Source organism: Vipera ursinii (genome assembly GCF_947247035.1).
Source record: "Vipera ursinii genome assembly, chromosome: 3".
Lineage (NCBI taxonomy): Eukaryota > Metazoa > Chordata > Lepidosauria > Squamata > Viperidae > Vipera > Vipera ursinii.
In genome coordinates, this window is record NC_139516.1 from 136,191,604 (window position 1) to 136,219,129 (window position 27,526).

General features: G+C 36.7%; 1 protein-coding gene across 1 annotated transcript in view; it reads right to left on the reverse strand.

The window, feature by feature from the left end:
• Positions 1-27,526, reverse strand: part of CDH9 (cadherin 9) — a gene marked incomplete at both ends in the record, with an annotated part of 108,950 nt that overhangs the window by 79,429 nt on the left and 1,995 nt on the right. The gene's annotated exons all lie outside the window — the stretch shown is intronic.

Genomic DNA, 27,526 nt, shown 5'->3' on the forward strand with positions numbered 1-27,526 from the left:
GTATTTCTTTTTAAATGAAGTAATAAATAAGTAATAAATAAAACAAAACCTAACAATAAAAAAACTTGCCTACTTAAAATCAAATATATCAAATCTAGGCCAGAAGCCTGCTAAAAATTTTGAAATGTATCTGTCATAACACAGTGCAAGTTGCCTTTTGAAGCCCTCAAATGTAAAGGTCACTTGGATATGGAGAACTAAGCAATAATAGTAATAAGGAGATGAGATTTATAACAAGATTTAGTGTGTGTTTGTTCTTTTATGCACACATGCATAAATGGCCTCATCTAATATTATTTATCAATGATGAAAGAAACAATTATTACTGAAATCTATATACAAGTAGTCCTTGACTTACAACATTTGTTTAACAATCTTTTGAAGTTACCACAGTGCTGAAAAAAATGACTTATAACCAGGCCTTCTATCTAAACCATTGCAGCTTTTTCAGGTTAAATGATCAGAATTTGGGTACTTGGGACTGGCATATATTTAAAACAGTTGCAGCATTCTGGGGCCATGGGATTGCCATTTCATTCTTCCTAGGGGATTTCCAACAAGCAAAGTCAAAGGAAAAAGCTGCATTCACTTAACAATTGCATGATTTGGTTAATCACTGCAGCAAAACAAGTAGTAAAATCAGGTGTGACTCACTGCATCACTTAATGACGGAGGTTTCAGTCCCCATTCTAGTCATAAGTTAAGGTCTATCTGTAATAGATTTTATTTAGTTTTGAATTCCTTTCAACATGGCTTACAACAATCAAAGTCTACAGGAATGGTCAAAATTGCCAAGGTTTGGCTTATACTAATCACAGCCTATTTTGAATACATAGTGAGGAAAAAGAGTAAAAAAAGTATTTGTCCATTTGGAATGGAAAGAGCAAAAACTAAAGTTTAACCTAACCCAAAATCCAAAGTTGGTACAAAAAACATTTTACAGCTTCATACTGGGGATATGTGTGTGGTTTAATTCGTGTCTTCAGTAAAGATTCTAATCTTGTTGAGCTAACTCAATGAATCTTTTGCTGCATCAAGAATTGATGCTAAGCTGGAAAGGATCAAAATTTGAATCTTGGTACTATCCAACACCCATCCTCTCTCTTCAGTAATCCCAAGTCCATGTGATGCTCTGTACCACTTCAGCCAGTTTTATGGTGAAGTGTGAATTCTCTGTGAAAAAGCATGGAACTAAAGAGGTGGGAGTCCTAGGCAAGGAGCATGGGGTTGTCATGGGAGGGTAAGGGATGCCACAGGTAGGCACTATGGAACAAAGGGAGGCCAGTGGAGGCTGTGGGCAGGTCGGAGGGAGACTAGGGAAGGATAGCAGTAGTTGCGGTCAGCTTGGAAGAGGCCTGGTAGGGGCAGCAGAAACTGCACATTGGCAAGGGTGGTGCTGCAGGTGTGCATTATGGATAATGGGAGGGTGTAAAGGGGATAACACACAGCATGAGATCCTTGGGATCTCAGACTCCGTAGTGGCTTTCTTGGGGGAAAAAAAAGAAGCAAGATCAAGTTACTGGAGTGACTTATGACCTTCTAATTGATTTTGCTGTGGGAAGCCAGTAGAGAGTATTGCAAATGGTGATCACATGTCTGGGGTCTGGTGCAATATCATAGTTATGATCTAGATACCTAAGAAGCCACATTGTGAGCATGTGACTGCTGAAACTTCAAGGACTGGTCATAAAACATTTATTTTCAGTAACACTGTAACTTTGCACACTCTCTCAGTACAGGTAGTCCTCAACTTACATCAGCAATTGACCCCAAAATTTATGTTGCTAAGTGAGACATTTGTTAAATGAGTTTTGCCTCATTTTACAACCTTTCTTACAAGGGTTGCTAAGTGAATCAGTGCAGCTGTTAACTTAGTAAGACGGTTGTTAAGTGAACTGACTTGCCCATTGACTTTGCTTATCAGAAGGTCACAAAAAGTGATCACACGATCCCAGGAAAGTACAACCATCATGAATACGAACAAATTGCCAAGCATCAGAATTTATTTATTTATTTGTAACTTCTATAATAGTTTTATTGGATTATCAAAATATAAAATACAAAGAGAAATTTGAAAAAGCAATAGAAAACTAGGAGAATGGGGAGGAAAGAGGCAAAAATGGTCTAAAGAGAGAAAAAAAAATCCAACTCTCTTTAGCACAGTAGAAGATAACATTACAACCCCAACTTTTTATTTTTACACAACAGTATGTACAAGCCATTTCTATATCAATAAACCTATCTAATTAGCAAAAACAAAATCAAAATTTTATATATATATTTATTGCAAGCACAAAATCCGGAAGCAATTTCAAAATAGAAACAGGGTTAGATATATTCTCTTCTTTGGATAAAAAAAATCAGTTTGACCATCTCTGCTTCTCTTTGCTGTGGGGAATAATATATACTTCTGTTGACTCATTAATCTTTATCATAATTCATATTAAGGAAATTCTTTGTATTATTTCAATTTTTTTAATCCTAAAGGGAGAAAACACTTTTTCTAGTTTAGATATTTTACTAACTTTAAACTATACTCAAGTATTATATATAAAGGGGGGGGGAATCTCTTAACCCCAGAACCCAAAACACCAAACTACATTACAGCTTTCTCAGCATTACATAAAAAGACAGAAGTCATGCATTTACAAACTCATTTTATATATATATGAAGCTACCTTAAAGCTTTCTTTCAATGCATATATCAAACTTATAAAAATCCATCCTAACTAATGAGATCATTAAATTTAGCACACCCCCTCTAGCTTGTCTTCTTCATAGAATGACATCTTTTTCTTGTCAAAGGGGTCTATCAAGTCTCTTTTCTTCAAGATGTTCTCGCCCTTATTTATTTCCATGGGAAAAAAAGTCCCAAGTTTGTTCTGTTGGAAATTGTAGATTAACCTGAAGCAAATCCTTGTAGAATGAAGTTTCCTTCTCTAAGATGTCTGTCATATATTTTTTTTTTCTCAAAGTGTTCTTGACCTTGTTGGTATCCATGAGGAACAAATCCCAAACTTGACCTCTTAAGAGTTGTGAGTTTGCTTAACACTCTTGTTTCAGTTGCACTGGGAATTTTGATTATGTGACCATGGGGATGCTGCAATGGTCAAAAGTATGAAAAATGGTCATGTCACTTTTTTTCCAGTGCTGTTGTACCTTTGAACAGTCACTTAATGAACTACTCTAAGTCCAGGACTACTTGTACATTTATTTTATGCACTTGGTAGTTGTGTATTTGTTGTCAGAGTCAGAATATTCTGAGTTTATAGTTTTTGTTTTGTTTTTTAATCCCATTTATATCCCGCCCTTCTCCGAAGACTCAGGGCGGCTTACAATTTAAAGCACAAATCAATGTGCTTAGCAATAGCCTTCATTCTATGTATTCTATGTTTAATATATTTCATTATGTTCCCTCACATAAAGGGATTGTTTTGTTAAAAGAGCATATGAAGAAACAGGCATTATTACATTGAAAGAAAAAAATATTTCTTCTGAAACCTTGAGATTCTCTATTCCCTTGCAAATTTCTGTCACAGCTTCTAGCTAACAGCTATGAAGGGAAAAGTCATCTGCAATATTTGATATTTCAGCTAAAACTATTCTGAAATTTGCCCTCAGATGGTTTCTCAGTTGTTTTCTTCCCTCAGAAAGAAGATTTGTTTTTCTACCATATTCTCAGAGTCCCAATAGTTAAATTTCAATTCCTCTTAATGCTGTTCTGAAGCTTATTTTATTGTTGAAAGCAGTAGAGGGAGCTAATGCAGATACCGTTGCTCTCTGTTGAACAATTTTTCATTATTCTGAAGTCTGTGCAGCTGCTCGCAATTCCTAATTGTAACAAAAAAAACCCTTATGATGTCTTCTTCTAATGTTTAAGTAAATTGTGGGACACAAGGAAGGCAGCAACCCAGTGATGAGATGATTGCATACTATGAAACAGGACATTCATGTCAGTCAAACTCTCTCCTTCTTATCAAAAGCAATTCTGATGAAATCTAACTGAATAAGACAGTCTGAGAATAAGACAGTCTGAGAATTTCTGCTCTGGGCAGCAGGTTGGATTAGAAGACCACTAAGGTCCACCTCCCTAAGATTTCACTTTCTATTAATTCCTATTTAACATCTATATCAGACATGTCAAACTCGCGATGTCACATGACGTCGCACAACCTATCTGGACGGTTTTGCCATTGCTGGCAATGTGGTGGGCACAGCTTCTGGATGACGCATCCGGCCTGTGGACCGGCAGTTTGACACCTCTTATCTAGATGATTGGGATCATCTGTTAACACAGGGTTTTCTGTAATCAGTATACTGATGATACACATCTTTACATCTGTACCTCAGACTAAATAGATTGCAAGATATACTGTGTTGGATTCATCCAAGTGATGGGACATTATTGCTTCTTTCTGGTAATTTACTCAAAATGTGGGGGTCAAACTGGACAACAATGCTTGAGCTGACACAAGTTAAAAATACTACTTTCAATGCAAAGCAGGGAAATATGGTAAGAGGTTGCATTTGCACTGGACTGTCAATTACTGGAACCACTAATGGCCTTCAAAAATGGTTAGCAGCCAATACTCACAACTGGGTATCCTGACAGAGTAAATATGTCCATAATCAAAAAGAAGGCTACACAAGAAATTGTAACAGAAAATGTTAGAACTTATACTGTGACAATCTGCAATTTTCACAATTTTCTCTACTCTTCTGTCTCTGTCTCTGTCTCTCTCTCTCTCTCAGAGAGGGGGCAGAGAGGACAAGAGAGAGAGAGAGACTGGTTAAATGGGTGCCAAACAAATTGTTCTTAGCTGATAGCAACTCCAGGAATAGAAGGCATAGTTTAATTCTCCATAAGAAAAGGGGGCTCTGCTATGCCAGCAAGAAGGAAGGGAAAACTGTAAACAAGAGGAGAGAGAAGCACAATGTCTGGCAGGCCAACATGAATTCTAGACAGCACTGATTGTTGACAGCTTTTCATTAGTCCCAGCAGAAGTCAGGGAAATACTTTTGAAGTAATGAGAGTGGAAGGTCCAAAGAACCCACAATGCAATGACTACTGGAAAACCATATGCCACCAACCAGAAAAAGAGAGTAATAGCCCACCAGAGAACGCCAGGCAACATAATTAGCCCCCTTCTGTAGTCCTAATCTATCTGTAGGATGGCTAAGATTCAACAATCACTTGATGGCACATAATCAACCAACCAATCAATCACTTATTTCTAAGTAGGAAGTAAGAAGGGAAATTAGAATAGAAATACCTACATTTACTCCATGCCTTGGCTGCAAATATATCTAGTGGGGAACTAACTATCTTGCTTTAGAACCAGACATGTTGTATGCTAATATATTTTTTCTCAAAGATGGGTGAATATTATTTTAACATCCAAGAGGAAAACCTTGATGCAATACTTCACCATAATGAAACAGATACTCATGCCTGTGGAAGGTTAAGCACCTCGTCAAAATGGATTTCAGCAGAACTGCAAACCTAGTCTGCAAACTCTCCCTTTGCTAACAGGAAGAGTAGGGATTGTTCTATTTATACAGTGATAAAGCATCACTGCTTTTGATCTACATCCCTTTCTATTTCACTTATGGTTATCCTCCTTCAATAATCTATCAGTTTAATTTTTAAAGGTCTGTCTACAAGTAGAACTGACTTGAGTTTAGCAGTCTCTGTCTATCAGAGAGAATACAAGTTGTATCTTTACAAGCTTTCCTGTCTCTGTTCCTTTACATGAAACAAAATTCTTTGTTTGTCATCACACTTTCCTCCCTCCCTCCTTCCTATAAATTTGTTAAGATCAACATCACAAAGACTATGAGTAGCTTACAAAATATCAAATGCATAATTAAAATACTATTAAAAACATACCATAACAAAACATGACTGCTCAGACTAGACAACAATATTCAAAAAACAAAGCAAAGATTTACAGCTAGGTGTCAATTGATTTATAAAGTCTTTGGAGAATGAAATACATACCCATCTTAGAGGGGATGCTAATTCAGAGCACAGAGCTGCAACAAAGGGGAGGTGATTTCAATACAAAATATCCTGCCCTGTTTTTGATTCCAGAGGTTCTCTAGAGTTCGGACTTCATTCTAGCTTCAAATTAAGTGGCATCTCCTTCTAAGCACTCTTCTCAAATTTTATTTTCCCAGTTACTATTTCACTTTCTCCCACTGCTGCAGTGGTCACTTGCAAACATTACAAGTAATATTCAATTTGCAACCATAATTGACCCCCAAAATTATGGCTATAAAGCAGTGAAAGTCAGTAACTTTATTATCTACCACCTATCTTACCAGAAAGTCACCAGACTGCTTCCCTTCTCCTGGGAAAGTGCAGCTGTGCAAGAACTCCAAGCTAGGGCCTCACTTGACCCCTCCTTCCAGCCAGTTTAGCAGTTTCCTAGAACCATGCTCACATGACTGTGGGATAACCACCCATAAAAGTGAGCTGGTTACCAAGTGCCTGAAATGTGATCACAGGACTGCAGGGGTCGCCACTGTCAAAATTTCTCCACTTCAAAATCATATTGTAAGGTGGTTTTTTTTTTTTTTTTTTTGGGGGGGGGTCTGTTATAACTTCAAACAGTTGCTAAGCATTCAGTTTTAAGCTAAGGACTACCTCTTCTCCAGTTATTTCCAGCTGATCAAAGACACTTAATTGTATACTATATCACCACTGCTATTTGATCAGCAGAGCTTAATTACTGTATATTTGTCCACAGACATGCTTGAAACAAGGAAACTGCTTCTTTTGCATTAAAAGAAAGGTTGAACTTATCTGGATCCATCTAACATGAAAGAACAGTGTCATAGTTAACATACAGATAATGTCAAAGGAGCTAATAATGTCTCCTCTTCCCCATGATCTCTTTGTTCTTTCTTTTGTATAAATGTAAACTTTGGGAATCACTTCAGCTCTAATTTGCTTTAAAAAACCAACAGAAAACATAATTTATTTGTTATTAGTACCATATACATTAGTATCATCTACTGTTATTAGTACCATCTACTACTCAGTACCATCTGTTACCATCTACTATGCACAAAAACGAAGCAACAGAATTGCTTCCCTGAGTGATGAAGCACAGTACTTTGGTACCATGGAAATTAGTCAGTGAATAATATCAATCAGCCTTTGTGGACAATCTTTAATATCATGGCTATCTAATGTTCCAACTTATTATATAGAAAAAGAGAAGGCTGGTGACTTTTACAGTTACGTTCAGTGTGAAAGCAACTAAACATAGAAGCAAGACATGCTGCTTCTGATTGAAGAGTGGAATGTCAATGTTTGTAAATATCAAGAAGGAAAATGTAATTTGAACATATGGCCTAGAACCCAACAATGAAAAAAGAGAATTACTTATTCATTTCTTCCAGTTCAATGACTTTCTCATTGCTAACACAGTCTTCAAACAACCAAAATGACTATATTACTATATTTCCCCAAAACATTGTTCATAAGCATGCATTTTCCTCCCAAAATGGGATTTAATGTGCCTGGTAATAGTAAAAAAACCCAATGGTTTTAAGCAATTCCATATGGTAAAATTTTAGTTAAGCAATAACAGGACCCCAACAAGTAGTTCACAAAGGAATTCCTGCTTGACTAATACTGTTTAAGTCATCATTGGATCATATTTTTCACACAAGTATTGTACTTTACAAAATATTTTTGTTTTTCTTTAAGAAAATATCATTTTTGAACCACACTTGTTTCATCTCTGTATGGACATGATAGGAAAAAGGCAAAGCAAGATCTTATTTAACATGAACTAAATGAGGGAATACAGGCAGTACTCAACTTATAACCACTTGCTTAGTACTGTTTGAAGTTATGATGGATCTCCCTGATGGTACTTGTGACGTTCCAAATGGCTCCCACTCCCATATCAGGCACTTGGAAACTGGCCTGCATTTACAGCCTTTTGCAGTATCCCAGTCACATGATTGTGTTTATGATGATGATTTTTTTCTGAAAACGAGCATTTACTTCCAGTTTTCAGCAAAACCTGCCCTTAACAAACCATTGGACCACTTAATGACTGCCACAAAAAAGGTCATAAAATTGGATCCATTATGTGGGTGACCTGCTTCATGTCCATTGTGACAGTCCATTATATTATATATAATATATATTATATTATATTATGATCGTAAGTCAAGGATTACACATATCCAAATATTATGAAGAAACTGTGAAGTATTTTTCCCCTTAATATTTTTATTAATCTTAGTATTGTCTGTTAGATATTTATGTGGCATTTTTGGAGAAAAGCAATATATATTAAATATGTGTCTATTTCTTATAATAGTAATGGGCTCTTGACTGTTTTCCCCCATGGAAGACTGTAATACCATGAATGAGTGAGAACATATTAAAACCAAATGCCCTGGTACTTGAAAGGTATTAACTTTATTATTTTAAAAATACATACAATACTATGTCAATACAAGAAAGGTCTTCTAATAAATTTGCAATATAAGCCACACTTCAGGCTGAGATATTAAATCAGCTTTTGAACTAGCCTAATGGGACACAATCCAAAATATGAGGATTAATCAAATTGTGTACTGCTCTCTCCAGTGCTGTTGTTAACAAAAGACCTAAATTATATTCCCCTGAATTTTCTGTTCTCTTATTTTAAAAAGGTGTTGCAGTTTATGCTGGACATTTAGCTTCGATTTCTTCAAATTAAAATACTGTCTGTGGAAAATGAAAACCATGTTTAAAAAACAAGGAATATAAACAGAGAGCAACTACTTAATTTTCTGTGTTGATCTTTCTGCTACATTTTGCCCACATAGATAGCTTTCAAATTTGATGAACTCACAGATACATTTAAAAAAATGATTCAGATGAATACTTTGGAATTTAGGTGATGGATAGAATAGTAATGTGACTTCTACAATGGCAAATTAGAGTTAGTGATTGCTTCACAAAACTGCAATTGTCAGGGTGTGTTTAAGCCTATCTGGCTGGAATGTTAAAATATTAAAATCCCAATCAAAATGTTTTAATATTCTAGTCTGCAAAATAAACTACTACTTTTTCTTCATTGACTGCAAAGAAGCTGTGTTTTGGTACACTAATAATTTAAATCTTGGCAAACAACCCATTAACATACAGTGCTGAATAACAGAAAATCTGCTTCAGTACTTCTGGGCTTGTAGGTAGAGGAGATATGTTCTTTATATGTTCTGTAATTTTAACAAGTTATTTATTATTTATTTATTGATGGGATTTATATCCCGCCCTATCTCCCAAAGTTAGCTATAGAAGAAAGTTGAAAGGTGCTAAGAAAGGCATGGATGCATTTAAGAAATTGAAAACCATTTTGTTGCTACATGCTCTGAAATACCTTTTGGAAATTGGTTATATTGACCAAAGCTGATTGAATCTGAAGCATTACACAGTCCTATAAATATGAATTTTATTCTATTTTTAGGGAAAAGCCATACTTGTAAACTTCATGAATGAAACCTGCAGTAAATAGGAAAGCTCCAGAAAAAGCAGTATTACAGTGAACAAATATTAATGTGTATATTAATATGATTTTTTAAAAAAATATTGTGATGTTACTGTATACTGATTAACCTGTGTGCATATATTAAAAAGGTTGCTGATGACATTTGTGAATGATTGTCAAGTGTTCTTTCCTGAAAGAAAAGTTCATTGGAATTAATTATCATTTCAGAATAATAAGTTGTTTACCTGGATTTATAATGTGTGAGCATATTAGTTTGACACTTGTTTACATATTTCCATTTGGCCTGCTTCTGGATTTTTTCCAGAGGCATGTCCTTGAGATCAACAAGATGCACAACAACGAGCCAGATAAAAAGCACCTCTTTTCAAATCACTGAAAACAACTGCCAGCAACTTCAAAGCAGCATTGTACACAATAAAATGAATAACTATTTGATTCAACAAGAGGAGCTTGGCCTTTGCTCCCATGTATTGCAAATCATCCCCCTCTAAAGGTTCAGCAACACCCATCGCCAGTACATTCTGCAAGAGATCCCAACCCCAACCTCTGAACCTTAAATCTAGCCCAAGATTATATGAAAAACCTTATTCACAGATACTAGGCCTCCGGGGACACCTCCATACAGTAGATTCTTAATATGCATATTTGAGAAAGCAAATGATCAATAGACAAAACCAGGGTCTTCTCTAAAAGTCCACAGTCTATAGGAAGGTTATCAACAACCATATACCGTAATTGGGCAAATTAACACCTTCAGTTATCCTGGATGTGTTATCAGTGAAAGAAAGCTGTTCAATGTTGTGCAAACAGTACCTCAGCTATTTTTCTAGTGTACCATATGCCATTCCAGCAAAAATAACAATAATTTTCTCCCTGCTGACATTAAACTTGTTCCTGAAAATAGTCTGGCATATCTTCTATTTGAAGTTGCACTTGGGTCATATAGGATTTCAGGCCACTTGAGTGTGTATAATCCAATCTTTGCAGAACTATGTTTGGCATCCACATATATATAATTCATGCTTTCAGGCCTTGCCAGAATAAAATGTAAAACTTGGATAGCAGCAATTAACTGGTAGGATAAGCTTAACTGGACTCCATCTAGGTTGTCTGATTTCACTTTCAGTAATAATTTCTAGTCCATCTGGAAGATCCTTATTTGGATTTTAAAATTCCTTTTATTAGAAAGATCATATTGAGAGTATGGAATAGAAAACACCCTTGTTGCTCTTGGGTCAAGATGCATATCATAGAAGAGAAACAGAAGACAAGGACACACAATTGACTTAATGGGAATTATTGGGAAACCATCAAGAGGAATGTAAAATTAAATCAAGAAAACAGCTAACAGCAGAAGGACACAGCAATCCATGGTCTTCCCACTTATAGTTATCAAAAAAAATTCAAAAAGAATATGAAGTTACATCAGTCAGAATTTGAAATACAATTATGCACTGATGATAAACAAGTAAATGCTAACATGTGCAGTATAAACTTTTGCTGAAATTTGAAACAGAGGAACAACAGGTTAAAGAACGTCTGAAAAATGGGCTAAGAATTTTGATTGTAATAAACAAGTGGACCAATAAAATATGTTAAAAGGGCTGAAGTTTACATTGCCTTATGAATTTTTTATTATTATTACATTAGGGTATCATTGGTACATAACACTATAGAAATGATCAAGAATACATAAAGGCACTTCAAATGTTTCTTGATAATTGAACAACATGAAAGGACATTTTATCATACTTGGTGGAGAAATAAAAAAGCTAAAAAGATGGATTTAAATATGTACTTTGAAAGAAAAGAATTTTAAAGATTAATATTCAATTGAAGCCAGAACATTTCCTTTTAGAACTAACAGATAAACAGAAAAAAAGACATAGAAGATTATTTCAATATATGATAGTGAGATAATTTTATGCACAGAGATGGAAAGATTTGACACCACCCACTATGGAGGAATGGATGGTGAAATTGACAGATCATGCTGAGATGGATAAATTAACTTCTTTAATTTGATAAAAGACACTATCTACATTTATTGGTGACTGGAAACCTCTTACAGATTTTTGTGTAGAAATGAAACAAATGAACTTTTGATTTATGGCTTTGATGGTTAGACAAGACAGATTATAGAAGGAAGAGAATTTGATGTAATTTTAGAAAACTTAAAATATAATTGTACTTAGAATTGCTGTGAAGAATATCAGAAATACACTGCTTTTTATCTATCTTTTTGCATTTTCCTTCAACTTTCTTTTCTTGGACTTTTTGCTCTCCCTTTTTCTTTTTTCTTCCTTAGTTTCTATTAGATATTAGATCTTATTTAAAAATGTCAGTAAAAATCATGTATTAAAAATAAGGAAGACAGACATTTAGAAAATCACATCTTATGACCTACAGTACTTCCAACTAATTTATCAACTATCAACTATTCTATACACCAATGAGACTTTTTAAGGGAAAATTGCAGTGCCCTTCCCACTGTACTGCTGCAAGGTGGTATCATAAAATTTCTACCACCCACTGCTTAAAGATTTGCAGTACAAAAGAAATCAAAACTAATGCACATATACTTTTGTATTTATTTAGTCTTATGCTAAAATTGAATTTCTCCTTTTTGAGTAATAATACCACGGCAGTCAGACAATTTTCAGGAAGCCTTCTTATTAGCTAAGAAAAACTTTTAGGCCACTTATAAATATTTCCAAATTTTGAGAATCTGGCAGATGATGATCCTGAAAACCAAGTTCCACCTAAAGGTAAAAGTAAAGGTTCCCCTGCACATGCGTGCTAGTTGTTTCCGACTCTAGGGGCCAGTGCTCATCTCCGTTTCAAAGCTGAACAGCCAACGCTTGTCCGAGGACGTCTCCATGGTCATGTGGCCGGCATGACTAGACACCAAAGGCGCACAGAACGCTGTTACCTTCCCACTGTAGTGGTCCCTATTTTTCTACTTGCATTTTTTACGTGCTTTCGAACTGCTAGGTTGGCAGAGGTGGGATGAGCAACAGGCGCTCACTCTGTTACGCAGCACTCAGGATTTGACCTGCCAAACTGCCGACCTTCTGATCAACAAGCTCAGTGTCCTAACCCACTGAGCCACCGCATCCCTTTTAAGTTCCACCTACTGTACATTAATTAAAAGCTTAAGTTTATGCATTTGTCTGTTTGTTGTTGTTGTTTTTCTTTTCTTTGTGATTAGCCTTTGGCCATAATAAACTTTGATTTGACTCCTGAGGTAAATCGGAAATCTCTATTTGTGCTTCGTGCTATTTGTGAATTCCAATGATTTGAAACATCTTTGATTTAGGTTTCTGTATTTTGTATCTGGAGGCTACATTTGCAGTAAAAAACTGAACCCAGATAAGAAGTTGTGTTGAAACCACTTATTACTGAGAATGGATATGAGAGCTAGGATGAAAGATTCAGTTTTCCAACAGACATAAAAGGCCAAGGTGTTCAATGTGCCTCTAAAAAAGACTTGGTTGGGTATTTCAAAATTAACTTTCTGAACAGAGGCAAAATCTGTTAACATTAAATCAATGTCTTATAACATGATAGAAACTGACAAAGTAACAAATCTACTAAGCTTTCTGATCACACACTCCAAATCTAACTCCAGAGGCTATACTTTTACAAGCTAGACCGAGAACAAAAAATACACAGTTTTCAAATCTGGTGTGAAACATTTATTACATTAACAAATGAGCCAGGTAATTTCTAGGCTCCTTAGCGGTGCTTACCACTTGTGCCCTTTTCCTCAATTTTGTGAAACTGTCAGAAAAGTACAGTACTTCAGTCTATCTTACCCCCACAATGACAACAATTTGGATGGGTACAAACGGTACTGATTAATTTACAGAAAAATATTACTATGTTAAAATATCCACTCCACTGAAGAGAAAGCACACAACAACAACAACACTCCACTGCACTCCATTTCATCCCATCCCATCTCATCCCATTTGTATTTAGGGAATGATTTCCATACCTTTACTTTTGTACTTTCACTCATAAATTTCCACTGATGTTGTGGAGAGTAATTTACATTTTTTTTGTTTTTCCTCTTCAGCTTGTAGGCCAGTTGAAACTGAGTTACATTTCTGCACCACATTATTTTTGAAAAGAGGTAGGAAATCCCCGTTTTCTGTTTTGACTGGATCACCATTTTCTGGCCACAGAAAGCTGTTCCAGAAATGTGAGAAACTACTACAAACAAAAAAAAAGTAATAGAATATTCTGACTTCTTCATTGTTGACCTAGTACACTGACAGGTAATGAGCAGCAAGCAATTTAAACACAAGCAAATTAAAAGACAATTAAATAAATTGATAGAGGAAAGGTTTATCAGTGGCTGATAGTTATGAAACCCAAATGCCCTTTCTAGGATGTAAAGAAACATGTTGCTGAATATTACTTACTAATAATCAAAGAATGCTCAAAGACCAATGTAGTCACAGAATAGTGGTTCTAGACAGATCTTCTGAATAATCTCTCTGAACAGTTTTTAAGTATCACACTGCTGGTAGTACATATGTGTGCGTACGTGTGTGTGTTCAGGGGCATGTGTATGCCCTACTTATGCACAGTAAGATACCGTATTTTCCGGCATATAAGATGACTTTTTAACCCATGAAAATCATCTCAAAAGTTGGGGGGTCATCTTATATGCCCAGTCGTCTTATACGCCGGAAAATCAGCAAGCCCGGGAAGGCACGCCCTCCCCTCTCACTGTGGAGGAAGCAGGGCAGGCTGGCATCTGGCGGGAGCCAGCAGGGCAGTCCTGCGCACACACGTGCTCCCCAGCTGTTAAGGAGCACTCCTTAGCAGCCGGGGAGTATGCGTGTGTGCAGGACTGCCCTGCTGGCTCCTGCCCGATGCTCTTCCCTCTTGAGGCAGCATCCCCGAGGACTCCTTAGGAGCCGGGGAGCAATGCTGCCTGAAGAGGGAAGAGCGTGAGGCGCCTGCCATGGCTCCCTGAGGACTTCTTAGGAGCCGGGGAGCACATGCGTGCGCAGGACTGCCCTGCCGGCTCCCGCCAGATGCCAGCCTGCCCTGTTTCCTCCACAGTGAGAGGGGAGGGTGTGCCTTCCCGGGCTCGCTGATTTTCCGGCGTATAAGATGAAAAATCTTGAAAATCATCTCAAAAGTTGGGGGGTCGTCTTATACACCCAGTCGTCTTATATGCCGGAAAATACAGTAGATTACATTTAGATACATCAACATAGTCCTAAGGACAAAGCCTAACCCTAATCCTAACCCTAACCCACAGCAATATATATATTTTACTCTCTATCTGACTTTTAATATTATTTTAAAAATGGAGTCATCACCATGGAATATGTGATTATTTATTATTCTAGTACTTAAAAAGAGAAACATATGAATCAATAAAGCAATATCTTTAGGTAGACCACTGAAAGATAGTTTAGCCATTGTCTTTTATAATTGCACTTCCTCACAGCCTTACTGCAATCCCTTTGAAGCAGTGATTTTCAAAGCATAGTCCAGACCATCAATTGAAGGCATCTTCACATGCCATAGTCAGAAAGCAAGACGTACTGCCACAGCTCCACTGGATTCTAGATCATCCAAAGTGCTTTGTGACAGCAGCAGAAATGCTAGCATGCACGAGCTTTTTGTGATAGTTTGTTAATAGGGATAACACTGACAATATCCTCTCTTTCTACAGCCATGGAATCCTTTTCTTAAGACTCTTGGATCCTTCTGAACATAGCCCCGAATTCTGATGGCATATTTACTAAAAACTGGTGGTATGGCTTCCTAACTTTGGTGTGGAAAACAAGCTGAAGTGTATGCAGTCCAAGTTGGAAAAAAAAAGTTTGGTCTTGAATATGAAATGAAAGTCATATCCCAGGACTTCTGCCAAATTGTTCTCAGTGCACCCGAAATAAAGCCTAAATACCTTGTACCAAGTTTGACCTGAGGCAGAATCTTCAGGGATCTAAAAAATATTTTATTGGGAGAGCAGGGCAAGTTTGTGCATGCTACCCTCTCTCTTCAGCAAGTCCAACTGTGGCTTCTCTTCCCCAAGCCAATGAGGGTCCAGCTTTCCATGCACCATCCCCTCTCCATCCTACCAATCCCCTTGCCTTTTTTTCTGCTCTTCCCTCCTCCCCTGACTCCTAAAATGCTTATTTTCAGAACAAATCAAGCAAAGAAAAACAAAATCAATCTGCATTTGGACCATATGCATATTGTGGTTTGGGTGCACCCAAAAGCAGCTTTGGAATAGTTTTGCAAACCGTTTTCAAGACCTTTATTCTCAAGCATTTTGTTAAAGAATGTTGCCAATGTTTAACCCACCCAAAGCTTTGTGTCATTGACCACCTGCTGAAGCCATCAGATGTCTTCAAAAGGTTAGGTGCAACTTGCCCTGAAATAAGGGACATTTCTGTTTTCAATGTCCACCTCAATGCAACAAAAAGAACCACAATAGGTTCTCTGTACAAGAAGAATGCATAAAAGATGCCATGATTACTTGTTATTTGGTTTCCCTTGAGACTTGCTAGCATTTTAATTTTCCCGAAAGATACAATAAACATTCTTAGATGAGCTCATTTAAATTCCACTTCTCTCTCGCTTGCTAACACAATCATATGATCATAGGCACCTTTCCTAGGAAAACTGGGACTTTTAAAGACTCTTTGCTGCTTGGTGCTCTACAATATTTATCTATATAAATACTAATTTGTAAAGGGCAGAAGCCGTCCTAACTTCGTAAGGTATAAAAGGAGGGTAGAATAAATGCACTCAGGATTTCAAGATTTAATTACTATCACTTATATCAATAAATGTAGTTCCAGTGAAACATGTGGAGTCATTTTCTAAAGCTGGCCTTTTTAAAAAGACTGACATCAACACATCTTCCCAGTCCTAATTCTGCTAGCATCCAAAAATATGGATGTTTCCCCAGGTATAAGAGTGGGGAGGCTGAAGACTCATGCGATGGATGTTATTGTAGTGCCACTATTTATATTATGATTGGTTGCATAGTCATCCAGATGTTTAGACTGGATGTGGTATTTTTATCCACTTATTGAGTCCTTCCCAAGTTCCTAAGACAGGCAGATGTTGTTTGATGGTATTAAAGGTATCATCACAGGATCCAAGTAAACCTGCCCTTTGCAATTGACTGAGGACAATTTTGTCAATGCCAATGCCTACGATGTTCAAGTGATTATGGTGATGATTATTAATTGTCATGGTGAGTTGTTTTTTTTTAGTTTTAATTTTATGATAGTCACTTTGAGCTGCTGTTGCAAGGCAAGCCGCCAGATAAACTGACTAAAATAAATAAACAAACATGTAAAAGTACATGACTGAAGCATAACAAGTGGTATTTGTGCACAAGAGTCATTTTGACAGGAGAAGAGAGCATTTTATTTCAGAGGAAGAGCTGTGCTTGCCTTGCGGTTTTGCTTTACTTTCAGTTTTATTCTAAAGCTGAAGCTGTAAAGTATTTGTGGGAAAAGAGTAAGGATAGAGGTACCAGGCATTTCTAAGAATGAGAGGAGGCTTGTTGTTTGTGATACTGCTTGTTGACACTGTTTCATTTCCTCTTCAAGGCCACTCATTGTAAAGCCTCGGCAAGCCCTCAAACCATCATGTTTTGTCACCACAAGTCAGACTGATCTGCCATGTACTGATTTGCTATTATGCCTTCACTGTCTATGAGGGATGACTGAAAATCCTGTCTGCTACTTTATTCAAGAAGGATTTGGCAGAACAGGCAAACTATTTCAAAAGAGGATGAAAGTCAAAATAAGATATAACAATATGCAGGAGTGGGGGGAGGAAGACCTTCTGTACACAGCTAGAGAGAACTAGTTTTGCTCTTCATTCTTAAAAGTTCAATCTTTGCATGTTAAGTCACAAAGCTGAATTTAAATTGTACATTTTTTTTTACTTAGCGTCTGTTTTGCATTTATGTAGCATGTTAGAAATGGGGGCACCTACACATTTGGCAACCTGGTACATATGGCTGCCTTAGTAACCGTGTACCTTCAGGAGATGCCCTCAGAACCCCAAAGCATTAGATTACATAATTTAATAAACCACGTAGCTTATCCCACGATGAAAAAATATGGTTATGCGGACCTAGATTGTTGGGGGCAATTAAGCTGACTTTGTAATAATGCCGCTTGGGGGGGGGGCAAAGCCCTAATAAGCAGGCATATACATAGAATGAAGGCTACTGCTAAGCTTGAAAACCGCCCTGAGTCTTCGGAGAAGGGCGGGATATAAATGGAATTAAAATAAAAAATAAATAAATTATGCACTGAAAATTTCTTCTATTGTCAGGGAGAAGCTTAGAAAGAATGTTTAGGTTATTTTCCACTTCTATTTAGATAAGAAAGCAATGTAGTTATATATAATTGCAAGGTTATTTACAGAAAGGCAAACCGAACACATTGGAATTAAATCTTTCTTCACAAATCTCAACAGAGTCCTTCAGCTTTTCCAACCTATTCTCTCTCTCTCTCTCTCTCTCTCTCTCTCTCTCTCTCTCTCTCTCTCTCTCTCTCTCTCTCTCTCTCTCTCTCTCTCTTTATGGTGGCAATCAGGAGCCACCCTGATGATAAATTACCTATCCAGAAGAAAATATCTTCCTAATGTCCACTGGAAAAAAAAAAATACATAATTTGAAAAGTGATAACCAACCATATACCTAGATGAGTAGCAGTTCTTTGGTATCAAGAAACCTATAAAATGCATTCTTTTCCCAGAAAGCTAAAAATAATAATCATACTAATAATAACAGCATCTAGCTCAGTGAAGTCAAGAAGATTAGAAGTGAATACATGATGAGAGTAAAAAATATTTTAAAGTCTACTCTACTTACCAATGCAAATGGGTGGGGGTTTGGAACACTGCAAGTAGATCAAACAGTTAAGAACAAAAAGGGCATTGGAAGAATATTTGAAGAATAGTGAAGAAGACGCACTGAAGCTAGTATACCAAGAAAGCCTACTGAGTACTGGAAAGGCCCAACTGACCTGTGAGAAAGACTAAGTGAAGAGCAGAAAAGAGGCAGGGGAAGACAAAGCATTACATGGCCAGTGCATTAAAAAAAAATAGCAGGGAAAAAAGATAACAACAAGACCTGGCAATGGCTAAGAGCAGAAAAGTTGAAGAAAGAGACAGAAGGGCTAATTTTAGCTGCACACGGCTAAGCCTTGGGAACAAATAAATACAAAGCCAGAATTGAGAAAACAGCAACAGATAGCAAAGAAACCAAAGAAACAATGGATCACTAGTTAGCTGCTGCAACAAGTTCACACAGACTGATAACAAACCATGGCATGACAAAGTAGCAAAAATAGTGCATTGGAAGAACTACAAAAAATATAATTTGCCTGCAAGCAAGAACTGGTGGCACCATATAAGAAAGAAAGCCATAGAAAATGAAGAAGCTAAAGTGTTCTGGGACTTTAGAATCCAAACAGACAGGAAGCTGTCACCCAGACTTATAACCGTCGGTAAAAAAGACAAAACAAGTTTGGTTAGTGAATGTGGCAGTATCTAGAAACAGCAGAAGAGGTGAGAAGAAACTGGAAAAGATAACAAAATGCAGCAACCTGCAAATAGAAATAGAACAACTGTGGGAAAAGAAAGTAAAGTTAGTAATGGACACCTTGGATGCAATCCCAAAACAACTGGAGCGCCCCTTGAACACCATTGGCATTAACAAATTCATCATCGGTCAATTGCAGCTTTACCTGGAACAGCTTACATCCCGCAACAATATCTGTAACACCATCAAATATCCACATTTGCCTATTCTAGGTCCTTGGGAAGGATTTGATGGTCAGACAAAAATGTCAATCCAGTCTGAATATCTGGCTGATTGTGATGAACCATAACAGCATCAAGCACAGTGATGTCAAAAAGATTAGAAGTGAGTAACATCATGAGAGTGATAAAAGATTTTAAAATCCAAACTCAGTGGGCAAAATGCCATCAAACAATTTCATTGGCACAATTTCAGTCAACACATCTATAGCTGGAAAAGTGAACTGGACTCAAGGAGAAATAAAAGCCCTGAATAGGAAGATCAGAAAAATAATGACAATAAATCATGACCTTCATTCATTCAGCAATGTTGGCAGACTCTACTTAACAGGAGCAAAGATGGGCATGGAATGTTGCAAGTATACCAGACAGTTGGAAAAAAAGGGGGGGGGATTGGAAGAATATCCCAAAGACAGTGAAGAAGATGCACTGAAGTAAACCAGGAAGGTTTAAGTGAGTTTGGGAAAGACCAAATGAAGAATAGAAAAGAGACATGGCAAGGCAAAGCATTACATAGCTAGTACATTTTTTAAAAAAATCACAGTCAAAGCAAACAAAGAAGAGACAAACACCTGCCACATAACATCCCAGATTTAACATCTGTTGATAAAAGTATGGATAGTGGGCATGGCAGTAGCTGGGAACAGCAGAATAGAAAAGAAAAAAAAATAGAGAAAATCAGCAAATACAAAATCCTGCAAAATAAAAATAGAACAAGTATAGTAAAAGAAAGCAAAGATAGTACTACTAATAAAAAGTGCTTTGGGTGCAAGCCCAAAACATCTGGAGCACCACTTGAGCACCTTCAGTATTGGCAAATCACTATCTGTTAATTGCAAAGAACAGCTTTAGTTTGAACAGCTCATATTCTGTGATGATATCTTTAATATTGTTAAACAACAGCTTTTGTGTTTCCCACGTTCTTGGAAAAGATTCATTAGGTGGATAAAAATGCTAAATCTAGTCTAAATATCTGGCTGACTGTGCAATGAACTGTAATAACCACATTAAAATAAAAATGGTTCTCATTATACAGTTAATACAACAGCCTGAGAATCTTTGCTGCTCATTGAGATGCATCTAATAAATTGCCCTTGGTTCTTTCTATTTTATGTAAGTAAAAATATTTCCAATATTAAAAAAAAATATCCTGCTTGGAAAAGTATAGAGTAAGAAAATTGCTTCTTGTCTACATATACATATAGAATAGAGCTGGAAGGGACCTTGGGGATCTACTAGTCCAACCCCTCTCTCCAAGCAGGAGACCCTATACCATTCCAGTCAAGAGACTGTCCAGTCTCTTCTTAAAAATCTCCAGTGATAAAGGCAAAACCTCCACAATTTCTGAAGGCAAAAGCTGTTCCATCGGTTAATTGTTCTCACTGTTAGGAAGTTTCTCCTTAATTCTAGGTTGCTTAGATCTAAGGTCAGCATAGTTTGTTACTACCCAGAGATTAGCTCAGATGTGGTAGATATGTCTTTTCTCTGACTTCATTTGGAATTTTATAGTTTGGAATTTAGCAGTACTAGTAAAATTTGTAAAATTACATTCATTTACATTTAAAGCCCTACATGGCTTAGGCCCGGGATACCTGCAGGACCGTCTGTTCCCAGGAACGGCTTCCCATCGCCCTGTGCACTCACACAGAGAGGGCCTCCTCAGGGTGCCATCGGCCAGACAATGTTGGCTGGCGACCCCCAGGGGGAGGGCCTTCTCTGTGGGGGCACCTGCCCTGTGGAATCAGCTTCCCCTGGAGCTCCGGATGACCCCAGACCTCCGCTCCTTTCGTAGTGACCTTTAAGACATTTCTTTTTCAACAGGCCGACCTGGACTGATGATATGGGGTTTTTAAATATGGTTTTAAGGTTTTATTGGTTGTAGTTGGGGCTATTGATATAGTTTAATTTTAATTTTAAAATTTGTATTTTACTTGTATTTTATCGTTGTTAGCCGCCCTGAGTCCTTTGGGAGATAGGGCGGCATATAAGTCCCATTAAATAAATAAACTAGCATAGTGCATAGAATTCCAAAGCATAGAATTTCATATAAAAATCCATATATTGATGTTCTGTAGCAAGTTTCATTGATGTAAATATTTACTGTTAGCTATTATCACTAAGCCAAGCATTTGCCTCTTCACTCTTTTATAATTAATTGTATATTAATATCAGGATTTATTTGAGGGTTCTTATTGTATTTTTTACACTTCCAGTCTCAATATTGTCTCTTCTTAATGAAGCTCAGTCTTGTTATGGCTCTATTGTTATTTCTTTAAATATTTAAAGGATTCATTTATGCTAGCATAAAATTTGTGAGCATTTCAACTTTCAGATGAAATACTGTATTTTTCAACAGTGTTTCCTCTATTTGTGCTGTTTGAAAAAAACTCTTCATATTTTTATAGCTATATAAAGAAGTAATGCAATGTTTAGCTGACAAATTTGTCATCCAAAAGGTAGAGGAGGGAACTAAAGAAAAACCTATAGTAAACCTAATTCTTATTAATAGAGAAGAAGTGATGGAGGGAGTTGAGGTTGTTGGAACTTTGGGCGAGAGTGACCACATCATATTTGAATTCAACATAATGCAAACACAAGCAATAGAATATAATCCAATCAGTGTCTTAAACTTTAAAAGAGTTTATTTTAACAAGCTCAGAGAGAGCCTAAAAAATACATGGGAAACACTGAAAAATATGATCATAAAAGCCCAGTCCAACATAATACCACTAAAAAAGAAAAACAAGAAATCCAAGAAGAAACCAGCATGTGAGGACTGAATGACAGTTTACTAAAAAAACCCTGACAGATCTTATATGTACATTTTTTAAATACTCTGTCCTGTTATAGATTGTATTTTAGGTTTTTTGTTATTTCTTTCTGTAACATAAGATAATACTAATAGTAGTGTTGTAGCAAATATACATTTCTTTTTAAATGTATATTTAATAAAAAATTTCAAAAAAGAAAAGGAAACCAGCATGGTTGCACAAAGATCTCCCTAATAAACTGAAAGATAAAAGGATAAGTACAAGAAATGGAAAGAGGGACATATAACTAAGGCAGAATATCAGCAGATAGCCTGAATCTGCAAAGATGAAGTCAGGAAAGCAAAGGCTCAGAATGAACAAAGACTTGCAACAAAAGTCAAAGATAATATGTAAAAAAAAGTTTCTTTCAACATATAAACATCAAGAAAAAAGTAAAAAAGTGAAGCTGTCAATCCACTAAAGAGAGAGGATGGCAAGGAAGTAACAGGTAGTAGAGAGAAAGCAGAGCTATTTAACTCATTCTTTCTATCAGTCTTCACACAAAAAGAAACTATAGTCCAATCTACCAAAACCATAGCTGTCAAACAGGGGTACCCAATCTGTGGCATTTGCAACTGGACTATGGAAATGGCTACCAAGTGCATGCACGTATATCCTCACTTGTGTGAGTAGCAGGCGACTGCATGCATGCCATTTGCAGCAATGGAGCTGCATGCTTGCTTGCTGGCTGCTTGCATGTACCATCTCCTCTCCCCCCACTGATCTGTAAAGCCAGAAACATTGGGGAAGTTTGCTGTAAGAAAAGACTAGAAATAAAAATTAAAATAAGTAAGACAATGGTAAGAGAATACCTGTCTGATCTTGATGAATATGAATCACTGGGACCTGATAGATTACATGCCAGAGTTCTGAAAGAACTGGCAGATGTCATTTCAGAAGTATTGTTTCATATCTTTCAGAAAATCCTGGAGCACTGGGGAACTACAAGAGGACTGGAAAAGAGTGGATGTAGTTCCCATCTTAAAAAAACAAACAAACAAGCAAGCAAGCAAACAAGAAGCTACAGGCCAATCAGCCTAACATCAATACCTGGGAAGATACTGGAAAAAATAATAATCAAAAAGCAGATTTGTGAACATCTAGAAACAAATAAAGTTATAACTAGTAGCCAACATGGGTTTGTTAAAAACAGATCATGCCAAACCAATCTTATTTCATTCTTCGGCAAAGTGACTAAATTAGTACCAGTGAAATGCTGTGGACATTGTATAATGAGATTTCAGCAAGGCATTTGATGGATTTGTAACTAGCTGACAAACTGTACTCAACGAATAGACCTTAATGGTACTACATCTACATGGAGGGAAGTAAGCAGTGGGGAACCACAAAGTTCCCAGTACTCTTCAATATCTTCACAAATGACTTAGATGAGGAAATGAAGAGGATCTCATTAAATTTGCAGATTACACTAAGCTGACAGGAATAGCCAGCATCCCAGAATTCAAGTTCAAGATCCAAAAATAACTCGACAGACTTGAACGATGGTCCTATCCAACAACATGAAATTTAATGTGGAGAAAAGCAAGGTTTGACACCTAGGCAGGAAAAACCAAAAATACAAGTACAGATTAGGCAAAACCTGGCTCAAAAACAGTAACTGGGAGAGGGACCTTGGAGTCCTAGTGGACAATAACTTAAGCATGAGCTAATAGTATGCACCAGCAGCCAAAAAAGCTAATACAATCCTTGGTCGTATAAACAGAGGCATAGAAGCAAAATCACATGAAGTATTAGTGCTGCTTTCTAAAGCCTTAGTAAGTTCATACCTGGAATAGATAGATAAACCTCTTTTACTGTGGGCACATTTGCACACATTAAAAATGAAATTTTCTTGTTTACTTTCAAAAGTGTACACATACATAACACACATCTGAAGATGCTATATACAATGTATGTATAAACTAACATCCTTACATATACAATAAATAACATATAAATATTAATCAATGTTCATCTTGAATACATAGCGGAAAGAGGAAGCTTTAGAGTTCACAAGGTTAATACTGTATGGAACAAAACTGTGACTGAATCTGGACTTTCTGGTTTGGATACCATGAAGTTTCCTCCCAGAATGTAGCAAGGAAAACAGGTCATCAAGAGGATGTACAGTGTCCCAGGCAGTCTTGTGGACCCTGCTCAAGCAGTGCTTACATGCTATGTCCTGGAGGGAAGGGAGAGAACAGCCAATGATCTTTTCTGCCATCCCCACCACTCTCTGCACCACCTTTCTGTCTGAAGCAGTTATGCTTCCAAACCAGATTGTAATGCTGTATGACAGAACGCTCTCCACTGTCCTTCTGAAGAAAGTGGTAAGGACAGGGCAAGGAAGATGTACTTTTCTCATGCCACACAGAAAATCCAGGTGCTGCTGTGCTCACTTTTACCAGCTGAGTGACCAAGCCAGCCTACTCGTTAACTGCACAGCCAGAAATTTGATGCTGCATCTAATTTTGATCATCACATTAGTAAAAAGATGTTGAGACTTTGAGAAAAAGTTCAAAGAACAACAACTAAGATGGTTAAGGGCGTGGATATAAAAAACATATGAAGAACGGTACCAGGAATTGGCTCTGGCTGGTCTAGACAAATGAAAGACTAGGGGTGACATTATAGCAGTATTCCAGTATTTGAGGTGCTGCCACAAAGAAAAGGGGGACAACTTATTTTCCAAAGCACCAGAAGACAAGACAAGAAATAATGGATGAAACCTGATCAAAGAGAGAAGCAACCTGGAATTAAGGAGAAACTTCCCAAGAGTGAGGACAATTAACTGGTGGAACAGCTTGCCCCCAGAAATTGGGGGTGCTTCATCACTGGAGGTTTTCAAGAAAAGACTGGACAGCCACCTGTCTGAAATGGTATAGGATAATCTGCTTCAGCAGAGGGTTGGACTAGAAGACCTTCAAGGTCCCTTCCAGCTCTATTCTGATTGATTTTTTTCTATTACATCCAACTCATCATGGGGACCATCAGATAATTGTACTTACACTTCTATACAGTTGCTTCTTAAATCTTAAATTAAATATTATAAACTGGAATTCCATGTACTGATATCCATGCACTTAAATCCTTTAATAAACATCACCCCCACATTAGACTATTTTTGTCTATCTTGTCATGATGCTGTCATATATAATAAAATTAATTCTTGTTCAGTGAACAAAATAACATCTGAGTCAGCTCCTGATAAGAAAGAAATTATGTCTAATTTTAGATGATGGCATATTATTTATTATTATGACAGAGATTATGTGCCATTTCTCCCATGGGTTATTATTAGTATTTATTTACAATAGTACCTCATCAATACTTTATTTGATTCAACTATAATTAAATGTATTTCATTCTCTTTAATTTCAGTTTCTTTTTTAATGTCACCATTTCTTTTTCTTTCACTTTACAAAAATACAATTAAGTATTTTATGTTGTTTTATTTTACATTAGTGTTAGCAGTTGCAGTAACTACAGCAAAGAAACAAAGTTGTTATATACTATGCTTCATATAATTGCATGTAGTATAACGTGTGTAGAGAAACTATACAAACATTATGATAGCTACAGTATATATCAAGGAGGAATGGGGTAGTAGTGATGTCTTGTAGGAAATAGTGAATCAAGAATGTTAATGATTACAGCTTGAGGTCCCCTTTTGAAGAAAGTAAATGAAGTCAATGCTCAGGTATAACAGAAGCATTCAGGGTTAAAATTCCTCAATGCAACAGTTTAAGACGATGAATAGGAAATTAAGATTCATGATTATGGTGTTGAGGGAGAGTGCATTTGTACAAAAAAGAAGAAGTAGGGAATGAAAGAGACCCATTCCTTTTTTCTTTTCTTTTCTTTTCTTTTCTTTTTTTGAGCAAAGAACTAGATGTCCTGTCTCCCAATCTTTCTAAATTCATTTTAAAATGATCTAAATATGATGCAAGATGTTTACATTGGGCAGACCTATTTGGATATCAGAACATTACATGCATAGTCACATTTATGTGTTTTGAAGATACAAAGGATGAATAACTACTCGCCACAATTTATTCAACAGTTGAGCATGAGGAAAAATGTCAGCCAATCCTTGCTTACTTGCCAAACAGTAACTCAGTGTACCATCCCACTCTATCAGTTCCATTGATAGATATGTGTTTGTATCTATGTATGTATATATAAATGGATAGATAGATAGATAGATAGATAGATAGATAGATAGATAGATAGATAGATAGATAGATTTACTAGTAAGAGCTTGATGTTTATCCAATCTGTGAGGCAGGGGACAAAAATATGAAGCCTCATAGATACAGAAGAGTTTTGAAGACTGGGCAGACAACCTATGGTGTGCTGAGACAGAGGCAACATGGTAAGGTAGACATCCAAAAGAAGCTGATAAGCAAATACCCAAAACCTCAATTCAGATCTTGTTATATAACTTATATAACCTGAATGTGTAATCTGCCTGGATCAGTTAGAGATGACGGAATTGGCTGGTTGTGGAGACAAAGCAATTGGTAGACCTTAACCTGAGGCATGGACCTGAAGCCTATACTTCCAAAAGAAGTATAGAAGGATTTAGCTTGGGGACAACAGCTAGAGGACTTACCTTCACCACATGTTTTTTACTAAAGCATGTTTGATATCCCAAAAGTGCTTTTTTCAGGAGGGAACTGAACTTCCTTGTTTTTCTTTGAAGATGTTTCACTTCTCATCCAAGAAACTTCTTCAGCTACTTGGATGAGAAGCAAAACTTATTTAAAGAAAAAACAAGAAAGTCCAGTTGCCTCATGAAAAAACACCTTTCGGGGGGGGGGGGGATTATGACCAGGATGACTGAGAATTTCCATAGACATTGAGACATGTTTGATTTTCTCCAGTTTAATGCCACCCTGCCTCATCCTCTAATTGCTACCTTTCATTGAGTGCTTAATAGAACTGGCCACAGTACTGAGATACTTGCTTAAATGGTCTTGCCTGGCTTTTTTGATGCAATTGAAAAAGAAAAAAAATGACTAAGAATCAAAGTCAGATAATGTATTTTCTGTTGTGATAACCTTCACAGTGTTTCTTGGTAATATTTTAAACCCAAGAATGAAGACAAGCAGTTTAGAAACAGAAAAAACTGAGGTGGATTGAATGAATGATCAACAATGCATAAAGGTATAATCCTACAATTTAATACAATAACTACACTAATATCCTTTCCCTTCACCCAATAGAAGAGGATAAGCTGATATATTGCCTATGTCAGAACCCAAGAACCAAAGAAAGACACATGGAGTTAGTTAAGTTATTTCTTTTAGTATTCTTCACTTATAGACAGAATCTTGCCACATTAAAGCAACTATTAGCATAACTACA